The sequence below is a fragment of the Triticum aestivum genome, chromosome 3D (genome assembly GCF_018294505.1).
Source record: "Triticum aestivum cultivar Chinese Spring chromosome 3D, IWGSC CS RefSeq v2.1, whole genome shotgun sequence".
Taxonomy (NCBI): domain Eukaryota; kingdom Viridiplantae; phylum Streptophyta; class Magnoliopsida; order Poales; family Poaceae; genus Triticum; species Triticum aestivum.
This window is the reverse complement of record NC_057802.1, coordinates 81688333-81701701: the sequence shown is the minus strand read 5'-3', so window position 1 is coordinate 81701701 and position 13369 is coordinate 81688333.

The following is a 13369-nucleotide window of genomic DNA, read 5'->3' as shown; positions in this document are numbered from 1 at the left end:
GTTTGAAAAATCCTACCGAGTGGTGAGCAACCCTCCCACTCGGGGGCTTAGCTGCAGTCTAGTACTCACCTAAGTTCGAAGTCCATCCCCACTCGTAAGGACGACGAGGTGCAGGTCGGCTGCAACCTTCTCCTTCAGAGCTGCGCCACAAGTACGACATGCGCTCTATCCCTATCCGCAAGGATGACGAGGTGCAGGTCGACTGCAACCTTCTCCTTCGGAGCTGCGCCATAAGTACAACGTGCGCTCCACCCTTATCCGCAAGGATGACGAGGTGCGGGTCGACTGGAGCATCAACCTCAGAGCTGCATCTCAAGCACAAAGATTGTTCCGTGTGAAGAACAAATTCCACTCGAAGACAAATACAAGCATATTCAGAGATAAATCAAGTTCAGATAAATCCCAAAGTTCAAGACCACGGATCAAAGTACTCGGGCATTCAGCTCGAAGCAGTTTAACGGTTACAAAATCACTCGGCATTCCGAGGCAAATTTAAGGCAGAGCATAAAAGTTTGTTCACTCCGCAGGAGGAGGGCTGGCAGGCTCGACGAATTCGTCCAGGTCGATCCCGTCAGCAATCTGAGTGGCAGCAGCAATGAAAGTCTCCATGAAGGACTGGAAGTCGTGCCTTTTGGTGTTAGCAACTTTAATCGCCGCCAGCTTCTCTGCCCGAGCTTCTCGACAGTGGATGCGAACCAGAGATAGAGCCACATCAGCGCCGCACCGGGCAGACGACTTCTTCCATTCTTCAATTCGACTGGGAGCTTCATTGAGCCGAGCCATCATAGACTCGAGGTCATTCTGAAGTGTTGCCATGGGCCAGAGAGCTGTGCCAATCCGCGACATCGCGACTTTTAGTCGGGCGAGATAATCGACAACACCAGTGATGCGGGATTCCAGTCGGAGCACGTTCATGGCAGCTTCATCCTTCACTGGAGAATTGATGGGGTCCAAGCTTGGTTCAATTCGCCCGGTCTCTTCCTCGAAGTCCCGGCAAAACTCTGCATACTCAATTCAAGGGTAAGCCAATGATCATATGTCGAGTCGACAAGAACAAACCAGTCGGATCAAAGGAAACACCTTCAAGCATGACGAACAACTTCTTAGCAAGGCTTCCCAGATAACTCTCCAGATCGTTCCTCTTGTGGGAAATACCCTCCATCTTCTTGTTCAGATTTTCCTTGTCCTTCTTCAGGCGAGTCGCTTCCTTATTGGCTTCGTCAAGGGCAGTTTTCAGCCTGGAGTTTTCTTCCTCCAACTTGCCGACTGAAGCCAACTTCTGTTCACCGAGCGCGGTTTTCTCATCAGCTTTTTTCTGCGCGGCCGCAAGATCTTGATCCTTTTTCGCCAGAGCGTGGTTCAGTTTCTCTGAAATAAATAATGTTGGATTCACAAAAAGCAGAATGAAATCCGGTTCAGGGAAAACTCAGTTGACAGGTCTTCCTTACCAGCGGCGTCATCCTTGGCTTTCTGCAGTTCTGTCTTGGCTAGCTCCAGATTGAGGTTGAGCTGAATCTGCTGCTTCTCCAGGTCAGCAAAACGAGCTCCAAGATCACAAGATTTCTGCAACGAAAGAACAGGTCAGTCGACTGGTGAAAAGATTGGTTATTTCGGAGAGGTAAAAGGATAAAGCCAACAAATTCTAAGACTACTGCCGAGTCAAACATCCAACAGTAGTCTCGGGGACTACACCCAGTGGGTGCACTTAGCATACCCCCACTGGTTCAGTTTACACTCGACAAGGCCTGTCCAGCACGAGTGCAAAAAAAACCCACCGATTCAAAGTTCCACTCGACATGGCCCGACCAGACCGAGTGAAGAAATTCAAATTCTGATGCTCAGACCATAGCCGACTGCCTGCAGTCAATTATGGTCTCGGGGACTACACCCAGTGGGTGCACTCAGCGTGCCCCCACTGGTCAAAAGATCTACACCCAGCGGGTGCACTCAGCGTGCCCCCACTGGTTCAAAGTTCCACTCGACCTGGCCCGACCAGTCCGAGTGAAGAAAATCAAATTCTGATGCTCAGACCATAGTCGACTGCCCGCAGTCGATTATGGTCTCGGGGACTACACCCAGTGGGTGCACTCAGCATGCCCCCACTGGTCAAAAGATTCAATTGACAACAACATTATCAGCTCAAAGTGCGAATCTGTTCAGTGACAAATCAAAACACCCAGTGGGTGTACAGATGCAAGGCGCAGACAGATGCAAAGATTCTTGGAAAGAAAGTTTTCAGGTACCATATCCTAACAGAACAAGCCAGAAGAGTCAGTCGACGATCTACTAACCTGGACGTTACTCTGGAGAGCGGAGCTGGCATCATAAACAGCTTGGCTGGCTTCCCGCACCATCTTCATCTTCTCCATCATAATGCCCGCCTGGCGTATAGCCTCTTTTGCAGCACCCACTTGGTCCTCTGGGACGTGATGTGTAGCAAAAAGTGAAGGTGGATCAGTGGGAGTCTATGCAGCTGATGAGGAAGGCCGAGCACTCGACAGCTGTATAGCGAAGGAGACGGAAGTCCGATTGGCATCGCCGGCGTCCTGAATTACCGGTTCCGCCACCAGTGCCGATTGAAGCGTCTTGCCAGCGGACGTTTTCCTGTTTCTTCTCCCCAAGGGCCTCTGTGGCTCGTCCTCATCGTCGTCGGGGAGGTCAATGATGTTGAGGGCTGTAAAAAGATCAGTCACCAAAGTTTCATCACCCGATTGGATATAGCACAGTTCAATCGACAAATCGAAGACAAAATCACGAGGATTGTACCCGGATTGGAGGTCACCGCATCTTCCATTTCCTCATCCTCGTTCTTATAAGCAGAGGTCCCAGAGGTAGAGGCACTGCCAGTTTCAAGATTCATTCGGTCAAACCAAGGGAAAAATAAACAACACAGAATGTCGAGTAAAAGCGAAAGAAGAACACTCACGCAGAAGCAACAGGAACGTCAATTTTGATTCTCGGCAGCGCCTTCCGAGTCTTCTGCACTACAACCTTGGACTGCTTTGGAGCTTTTTTCAGTTGGTGCCGGAGAGGACGTCCGAGGACGCTTTGACGACTGCCCAGTCTGAACGGTCGCCTTTCACGGGCGCTCGCCGGGTCGTGAGCAAGTTTGGATCGCCTTTCCCTGCGGGGAGGAGAGTCGACCTCTTCTTCGTCACTCGGGTCGTCGCTCTCCTCGTCCCCCTCTCTGTCGGAATGCCACTCGCCGCTTTCACCTCCGCTTGCCTCCCCCTCCGGCTCCTGCTCCTGCTCTCCGTTGGGCATCGAATACATTTCAGTAAGGGCCTAGAAGAAAACAAGCAAGACAAAGTCAGTCGGTGAAGCATAAACAGTTGCATGTTAAATCAAGATGACACTCGGTAATTCAGAATCGGACCTTGTCTGGTTCGTAGGATTGGTCAAGTGGAGGGATTCTCCTGGCTCCTCTGGGGTTATCCTTGTTGCCAATGATACTCCTCAACCACTTCTCCACCGTATCCTCGTCGACTTCTTCTGGGTGCACCTGAGTGGAATCTTCAATGCCCGAATACATCCACATCGGATGGTCGTGGGCTTGAAGTGGCTGAATGCGTTGTCTGAGGACGACTTCCAGCAGATCCATTCCAGTTACACCCTCACGGATGAGATATACCACTCGCTCAACCATCACTTTCACCTCCGCTTTCTCCCCTGGAGTCAATTTCAAGGCGGAGGGCTTCTCTACGCGAGCCATAGAAAAAGGAGGAAGTCCGGTCAACTAACTTGGAGTCGGCTGGTCTTTGCAGTAAAACCAGGTCGACTGCCATCCTCGTACTGACTCAGGAAGAGTTATGGCTGGGAAAGAGCTCTTACCCCTCATCTGAATCCCAAGACCCCCACACATCTGGATCACTTGAGTCCTCTCGTCACTCAGGTTAGCCTTTTTGACCGACTGGGAGCGACACGTGAAAATGTGTTTGAAGAGACCCCAGTGTGGTTGACAACCCAAGAAGTTTTCGCACAGAGACACGAAAGCAGCAAGATATATGATGGTGTTGGGGGTAAAGTGATGAAGTTGTGCTCCAAAGAAATTCAAGAAAGCCCTGAAAAAAGGATGCGGAGGTAGAGAAAATCCACGGTCGATGTGAGTGGCAAGGAGGACGCACTCACCCTCCCGCGGTCGAGGTTCGGTCTCATCCTCCGGGAGCCGTGCCGATCCGTGAGGAATCAGCCCCTCCTCCGCCAGATTGTCGAGGTCGTCCTGGCTGATCGTCGACCGGATCCAGTCGCCCTGGATCCAGCCGCGCGGCAAATCGGACCGCGACGAGGATCCACCCCGGCTGGACGTTTTCCCCTTCGCCTTTGCCGTCGCCTTCTTCGCGCGCTCCAGAGCCACCGTCTTTTCTTTCCCCATCGCCACGGGCGGAGCTCGAACAGAGCGACGACGCTGGGGCAGGAGCAGGCGCAGTGGGGGAAACTGAGAAGGGAGAAGAAGAATGAGGACGCACTGTTCAAAAACCCCGGTCCGGCGCCTTATATGGGGTTGCTTCCGAGTGACTGACCTATAGGCCCGGGCAATCTTATCAAATCCCGCAACAGTCGCGCGCGTGATACGTGGCAAAAAAGGCGGCGCAGGAATCGAGGCGGCCTTGCCTTATCCAGCCCGATTACTGCGGCCTCCTCCGCCCCGCGCGCTTCCCAAAATTCGAATCCCGCGAGATCCGCGGGCAGCAAAACAACTTGTCAGACGGAAGATCTCCACCACATTAGCACTCAGACCTCTTCCAGCAAAAGTTCACTCGACAAAATCAGGAATGGATCAAGGCGACTGAAAAAGAAGTTGGTGTCACCACCTCGGTTCGTTGATCCAAAATAAGACACACCCGAAGCGCGAAAAATGAGTCGGAAGTATTTTCAACTCCTTCTCCACTCAAACCCTAATCCATTCGGGGGCTAATGATGATGACATGTACCTAGGGTAGGGTCGCAGGCCTGACCTAAATACCTTCCCCAAGGACATCACTCTAAAGCCAAAAGCATTCAAGGGGTACCATCACCCACTCGACCAGAAACATTTCCACTCGGAGGAATCAAGATCACTCGACCATTCAAAACAATCGATGATTATGCATCTCAGTGATTCACATGTCAGAGCCAATATTTACTTCACAATTAAAGAGTAAAGAAAAGTCGATCGATGCTGCTGACAGCAAAGGGCGTCCCATTCGAAAATATCAAACACATGTCTTCTTGCTAACATCAATGAGCAAAATTTGACAAGGTTGTCCCATTCCAAAATATCAAATGCGTGTCTTTTTGCACACATCAATGAGCAAACCACTACAAAAAAAAGACACATCCGTGACATTTTGGCCTAAACGATTTTTTTCCTGTCATGCTTATGACACTTCTATGATGATAATTGTGACAAAACCCGGTATCTTCATAGATGTGGTGGGCTCCTACTTCTATGACAAAAAATCATGATAGAAAATGGGCTTTTCGTCCTAGGCGGGCCGGGAAAGCAGCTGCATGACATTCTTTGGGCCGTCCATGACGGAAAAAATCATGGTAGAAACGAGGGCGAGGAAAATATCGCGGAGTTCCCGGCTATGGTGGGTGGTCGGGGCCGAATGATGCACTGTGGTTTGCGCATTTCTCTCGTGTATGCGTGTGTGTGTGAGGCGTTGGCTAACTGAACCCGAGCGATCGCACGTTACTGAACCCGAGCGATCGATCCCTTAGCTGTTAACTGAACCCGAGAAATTCCTTCGTTGCTGTTGCTAACTGAACCCGAGCGAACGATCACTGCTGCTGCTTACTGAAGCCGATCGAGCCCCCGTGCGAGACGTAGCAAGACGGTGTATTGCCTCTCGATGAACAATGTCTGTTGCTACCGTGCGCGCGGTACGTAGAACGAGTCGAGACGTGGTGAGTCGAGCCGGTTGGTTGGCTGTGGTTGAACAGTTCCCGGTGGGGGTTGGATGAACAGGACCCGTGGTAGTAGGTTGTTGCCGCTGGATGAACAGAACCCCGAGGAGGCCGCCGCACCCCAGCTGGTTGGGGGTGGATGAACATGACCCCGTGGAGGCTCTATGAACATTAGCCGGTGGAGGCTGGATGAACAGTAGCCGTAGATGAACAGTAGCCCGTGGAGGCTGGAGGAGGTCGACGGTGGATGAACAGTAGCCCGTGGAGGCTGGAGCGAGGCAGTAGACGGTGGATGAACAGGACCCCGTTTCGATCGTAGGCGCTCCAACACTAGTCCGTTTCCTCCGTTTTGCGGTACGCCACACCCCTCCTGATCAACAGGACCCTGTTTCGACCGTAGGCACTCAAACACAAGTTCGTTTCCTCCGTTTTGCAGTACGCCAGACCCCTCCCGATGAACAGGATCCCATTTCGACCGTGGCCGGTCAAACAGAAGGCCGTTTCCTCCGTTCTGCGGTATGCCTGACCCCGTTTCGGCTGTTCCGTCCAAGCCGGTTGGCTCCCGTTGAACAGGACGCATCCCGATGAATGGGACGCTGTTTCTCCGTTGTGACCCAGCCGGTTCGCTGCCTGATGAACAGGACCCCGTTGCTGCTGTCCGTTGCCTCTCCATGTACACAAGCCTTGGCCGTCCGTATATATGCGCGAGTACGCGCTCGAGACCCCGCCTGTATGTACGTATGTGGCCGTATTTTTTGCCCTATGGCTGTACATACGTGTACATGACTTAAACGGGACTGCGTGAACTGCTATGTCGGGTGCTCTACAATGACACGTGCCGCTACTTACTCGACCACGATTCATACTTTCAGAGAGACTGATCGACGAGTATGTACGTACACGTTTGCGACTAGACAGACAACGCTACGTACGCTTTGACCAGTTGGGTCCCAGCGGTCAGGGAGGATAAGGACGCACTTTCTTGCGTGCGAAGATATAGCTGGTCGATCCCAGCTGTCAGGGGAGGAATCATTTTTATTTTGCGAGTAATAAGGAGGCACTTCCTTGTGTTCGAAGATGTAGCTGGTGGGTCCAGCTGTCAGCCTCACCGCCTAAAGTCCTCTTCCGATGGCTGTCCTTCGTTGACCACATTGACCATGCTGCACCGAGAGCACCAAGGTGGTGGACAACGGTGAGGCCTAGGAAGGGAACGACGCGGAACCGGGGAAGACGCGACAGTGGATGCCCACGCGGAGGGGAGTACGTGGGTTGACTGCTTCGGCTGCGGTGTGAGGTTGCCATCGCCGGAGAATAACAGGAGGTGTGGGTGAGTATAGAGGGATGGCATGGCCAGCGGTGGCAGCACAGCCGGACACGGGAGGCAGGAGCAGGCGGCACGGCCGGCGCTGGTTTGGGCAGCTGGAGCAACAAGACCAGAGGTTGAAGAAGCACGATGGCCGTTGGTGGACATCGTACGGTCACTGCAACTAGAATCATTTATATTGACTAAGTTGACAAAGCCCTTGGTACGTGTCAACTTAGTAGTCCCACAGGTCAGCCTCCGAAATGGTGCGCCCCAAATGTCAGGGGGAGGAATCATTTTTTGGGTGGCTGAAGCAAGAATATCTGAAATTGAAGAAGAAGCATGACATCCGTTGAATGGACATCCAACGGCCACTCCTGCTAGAACCGTGTGTTAACTATAAGTTGACAAAGCCTTGCGTACGCGTCAACTTAGTAGGCCCACAAGTGTGTGGAAGAGAACATGTAGCCCATTTGCGATTTGTAAGAATGTACATCCCATTTTTGAAATCTAATGGAATTTACTACAGCCCATTTACAGTTTGTTAAAATTACAACCCATTTTCTAGCTAGTACAATGATTAATAATTTCAACCAACCGCTCAAAACATAATTCAATAAAATTTCCCACATTTTGATGGGATCCGAAATATTTTCATCCCGAAATTCCTAGTCAGATTAAATATAATTTCAAAATAAATTTGTATTATGTAAAAATCCAACGAAATATTGCGCGCGCAACAAGTAATGAAATTAAAATTTTCAAAATCCAAAAATAATAATTTTAAACTAATTACGTGTTTGGTGCATTCTTTTATAGTTACAGCCCAGTTTTTATAATTACATCCCATTTATTATTTCTTAAAGCCCATTTTCTTGTTAAGCCTAATGCATCCCTCCTAGAAAAGATTTGCTGCCCAGCGGGGCGGAGAATAACAAGTCGACCTTGCGTGGGTATTCCTCAAAAAAAAGTATAGCTGGGCTAGCCAGTTTTAGCTTGAAAAAAATTAATATCTGGGCTGGATATCTGGCCTGGGCTAGACGGGCCACAGCCCGCCCAGTTGATACCCTGCTCTCCTCTGAACAACAAAAAAAACATCGCTGAAGAAAAACTCTGCTCACACCTTAAAAACACAAATACTGCTCTAGCTGCTAGGTCCCAGCTGTCGGCCGCTCCTTGTGCAATTCTCTCGTTTATTGAATACATAGGTTGACAATGGTGTGGGACCGTGATGTCAGCAAACCAGGAGGAAGCAAAAGAAGTTGTAGTTGTATATAATAAGGAGGCACTTGCGTACGTGCGACTATGGCCCTGGTGGGTCCCCACTGTCATCCTCTCCAAGTAAAGTCATCTCCTCATTCCTCATGTCCGTTGACCATGTTGAGAACGCGAGGTGGCGGCGCCACGGCGAGCGCAACAACTCGAAGGACGACAAAGAGGGCCTAGCAGGCCCTAAGGATGGTCTGATACAGCGCCCGCTGCTCATTTAGGAAGCCAGGATCATAGGGCCACATGTCCGCGATGGCATGGTCATTCGCTTGTTCGCCGGTGCTCGTTGAGGAGACGAAGGTTGCAACACAGGTCCTCCTGGGCTGGTAGCTCTTCTACCTTTATTGTGTCGAAGTGTGGCCGCACCTGCTCTAGGGTGAACACGGCATGAACCGGCTTGGGCAGTGGCGCCGGCTCCTGGTCACTAGCTACATCCATCGTCTGATTGTCGTCGCTCAGCTCGGCAAGCTCGCTGGCGAGCCAGCATGTCCGGCTGCTTGACCGACCCGCTGCCAAGCACGAGTCTGACCGCCCTGGCCCACTGATACGTCTCCATTGTATCTACTTTTCCAAACACTTTTGCCCTTGTTTTGGACTCTAACTTGCATGATTTGAATGGAACTAACCCGGACTGACGCTGTTTTTAGCAGAATTGCCATGGTGTTATTTCTGTGCAGAAACAAAAGTTCTCGGAATGACCTGAAACTTCACGGAGATTATTTTTGGAAATAATAAAAAATACTGGCGAAAGAATCAAGGCCAGGGGGCCCACACCCTTTCCACGAGGGTGGGGGGTGCGCCCCCCCGCCTCATGGGCCCCCTGGAGCTCCACCGACCTCAACTCCAACTCCATATATTCGTGTTCGGGGAGAAAAAAATCAGAGAAAAGATTCATCGCGTTTTACGATACGGAGCCGCCGCCAAGCCCTAAACTCTCTCGGGAGGGCTGATCTGGAGTCCGTTCGGGGCTCCGAAGAGGGGAATCCGTCACTGTCGTCATCATCAAGCATCCTCCATCACCAATTTCATGATGCTCACCGCCGTGCGTGAGTAATTCCATCGTAGGCTTGCTAGACGGTGATGGGTTGGATGAGATTTATCATGTAATCGAGTTAGTTTTGTTAGGGTTTGATCCCTAGTATCCACTATGTTCTGAGATTGATGTTGCTATGACTTTGCTATGCTTAATGCTTGTCACTAGGGCCCGAGTGCCATGATTTCAGATCTGAACCTATTATGTTATCATGAATATATGTGAGTTCTTCATCCTATCTTGCAAGTCTATAGTCACCTACTATGTGTTATGATCCGGCAACCTCGAAGTGACAATAATCGGGACCACTCCCGGTGATGACCGTAGTTTGAGGAGTTAATGTATTCACTATGTGTTAATGCTTTGGTCCGGTACTCTATTAAGGAGGCCTTAATATCCCTTAGTTTCCGCTAGGACCCCGCTGCCACGGGAAGGTAGGACAAAAGATGCCATGCAAGTTCATTTCCATAAGCACGTATGACTATATTCAGAATACATGCCTACATTACATTGATGAATTGGAGCTAGTTCTGTGTCACCCTATGTTATGACTGTTACATGATGAACCACATTCGGCATAATTCTCCATCACCGATCCAATGCCTACGAGCTTTTCACATATTGTTCTTTGCTTATTTACTTTTCCATTGCTACCGTTACAATTACTACAAAACCCAAAAATATTAGTTTTGCTACCGTTACCGTTACTCCATACTACTTTGCTACTAAATACTTTGCTGCAGATATTAAGTTATCCAGGTGTGGTTGAATTGACAACTCAACTGCTAATACTTGAGAATATTCTTTGGCTCCCCTTGTGTCGAATCTATAAATTTGGGTTGAATACTCTACCCTAAAAAACTGTTGCGATCCCCTATACTTGTGGGTTATCAAGACTATTTTCTGGCGCCGTTGCCGGGGAGCATAGCTCTATTCTTTGAGTCACTTGGGATTTATATCTGCTGGTCACTATGAAGAACTTGAAAGACGAGAAAACAAAAATTTATCCCTCAACTACGAGGGGAGGTAAGGAACTGCCATCTAGCTCTGCACTTGATTCACCTTCTGTTTTGAGTAAGCTTACGACACCTAAACCTGCTTTTGCTATTAATTCTGATATGTCGCATGTTATTGATGATGCCACTTCTGCTATGCATGATACTTATGATGAAACTACTTCTATGCTTAATACTACTGTGCCACTTGGTGAATTTCTTGATGAACAACTTGCTAGGGCTAGAGAGAATGAAATTATTGAAACTGATAATATTGATGAAAGTGATGATGAAGATTCTCCCCCTAGATATGAATTGCCTGTTGTGCCTGAGGGTTATGTTATGGATGAAGAAACTGCTAGAGACTTTCTTTCTTGCAATGATAGAAGTGATCTTAAGAAATTATTAGCTAAGCTGAAACAAAAATCTCTGAATGCTAGAATGAAATATGATCCTGCTTATGCTACTTCACCTGTTTTTGTTACTGATAAGGATTATGAATTCTCTGTTGATCCTGATATAATTACTCTGGTTGAATCTGATCCTTTTTATGGCTATGAATCTGAAACTGTTGTGGCACATCTTACTAAATTAAATGATATAGCCACCCTGTTCACTAATGATGAGAAAACTCGCTACTATAGTATCCTTAAAATATTTCCGTTCTCATTAAAGGGTGATGCTAAGATATGGTTTAATTCTCTTGATCCTGGTTGTGTGCGTAGTCCCCCGGATATGATTTATTACTTCTCTACTAAATATTTCCCTGCTCATAAGAAACAAGCTGCTTTAAGGGAAATATATAATTTTGTGAAAATTGAAGAAGAGAGTCTCCCACAAGCTTGGGGGAGGCTTCTCCAATTACTTAACGCTTTGCCTGATCATCCTCTCAAGAAAAATGAAATACTTGATATCTTTTATAATGGACTAACCGATGCTTCCAGAGACCACCTGGATAGTTGTGCTGGTTGTGTTTTCAGGGAAAGAACACCAGATGAAGCTGAAATTCTATTGAATAATATGTTGACCAATGAAAATAATTGGACACTTCCTGAACCAACTCCTAAGCCAACTCCGAAGAAAAGGGGTGTTCTATTTCTCAGTCCTGAAGATATGCAAGAGGCAAAGAAATCTATGAAAGAAAAAGGTATTAAAGTTGAAGATGTTAAGAATTTACCTCCTATTGAAGAAATACATGGTCTTAATTTACCGCCTGTTGAAGAAATATATGATCTTAATTCATCACCTATTGAAGAATCACATGGTCTTAATTTACCGCCTGTTGAAGAAATACATGGTCTTGATAACCCGACACAGGTAGTAAAGGTTAATTCTCTCTATAGATATGATAAAGCTGAAATCCCTCCTACTAAGTTTGCTAGCCAATGTTTGGATGAGTTTGATAATTTTATGGTTAAGCAAGAAAACTTCAATGCTTATTTTGGTAGAGAATTAAAACGCAATGCTTATATGATTGAACACTTGAGTGATTATATGTCTAGGGTTAAAGGTGAACTTAAACTCATTAGTAAACATGCTTCTATGGTTACCACTCAAGTAGAACAAGTACTTAAAGCTCAGAATGATTTGCTCAATGAATTGAATAGTAAGAATAATGACTATGCTGTTAGAGTGGCTACTAGAACTGGTAAAATGACTCAGGAAACTTTGTATCCTGAAGGCCACCCTAAGAGAATTGAGCAGGATTCTCAGAGAAATGATATTGATGCACCTAGTCCTTCTAAAAAGAAGAAAAAGAAAAATGATAGGACTTTGCATGCTTCTAGTGAACCTGTTGTAGACACACCTGAGAATCCCAATGATATTTCTATTTCTGATGCTGAAACACAATCTGGTGATGAACATGAACCTAGTGACAATGTTAATGACAATGTTCATGTTGATGCTCAACCTAGCAATGATAATGATGTAGAAATTGAACCTGCTGTTGATCTTGATAACCCACAATCAAAGAATCAACGTTATGATAAGAGAGACTTTGTTGCTAGGAAACACGGTAAAGAAAGGGAGCCATGGGTTCAGAAACCCATGCCTTTTCCTCCCAAACCATCCAAGAAAAAGGATGATGAGGATTTTGAGCGCTTTGCTGAAATGATTAGACCTATCTTCTTGCGTATGCGTTTGACTGATATGCTCAAAATGAATCCTTATGCTAAGTACATGAAAGAAATTGTTACTAATAAAAGGAAGATACCGGAAGCTGAAATTTTCACCATGCTTGCTAATTACACTTTCAAGGGTGGAATACCTAAGAAACTAGGAGATCCAGGAGTACCAACTATACCATGCTCAATTAAAAGAAACTATGTTAAAACTGCTTTATGTGATCTTGGATCCGGTGTTAGTGTTATGCCTCTCTCTTTATATCGTAGACTTGATTTGAATAAGTTGACACCTACTGAAATATCTTTGCAGATGGCTGATAAATCAACTGCTATACTTGTCTGCATTTGCGAGGATGTGCCTGTTGTGGTTGCAAATGTTACTATTTTAACGGACTTTGTTATTCTTGATATTCCCGAGGACGATAGTATGTCTATTATTCTTGGAAGACCTTTTTTGAATACTGCAGGGGCTGTTATTGATTGCAACAAAGGCAATGTCACTTTCCATGTTAATGGTAATGAGCATACAGTACACTTTCCGAGGAAACAACCTCAAGTTCATAGTATCAATTCTATTGGAAAAATTCCATCGATTATTTTTGGAGGTTTTGAATTTCCTCTACCTACTGTCAAGAAGAAATATGATATTCTTATTATTGGGGATGTGCATATCCCCGTTGAGGTAACATAGTGTTATTCGAAATTTCTCCGGTTCCATGTTATTCGGAATGAGTTTGTTAACAAGACCTGATCA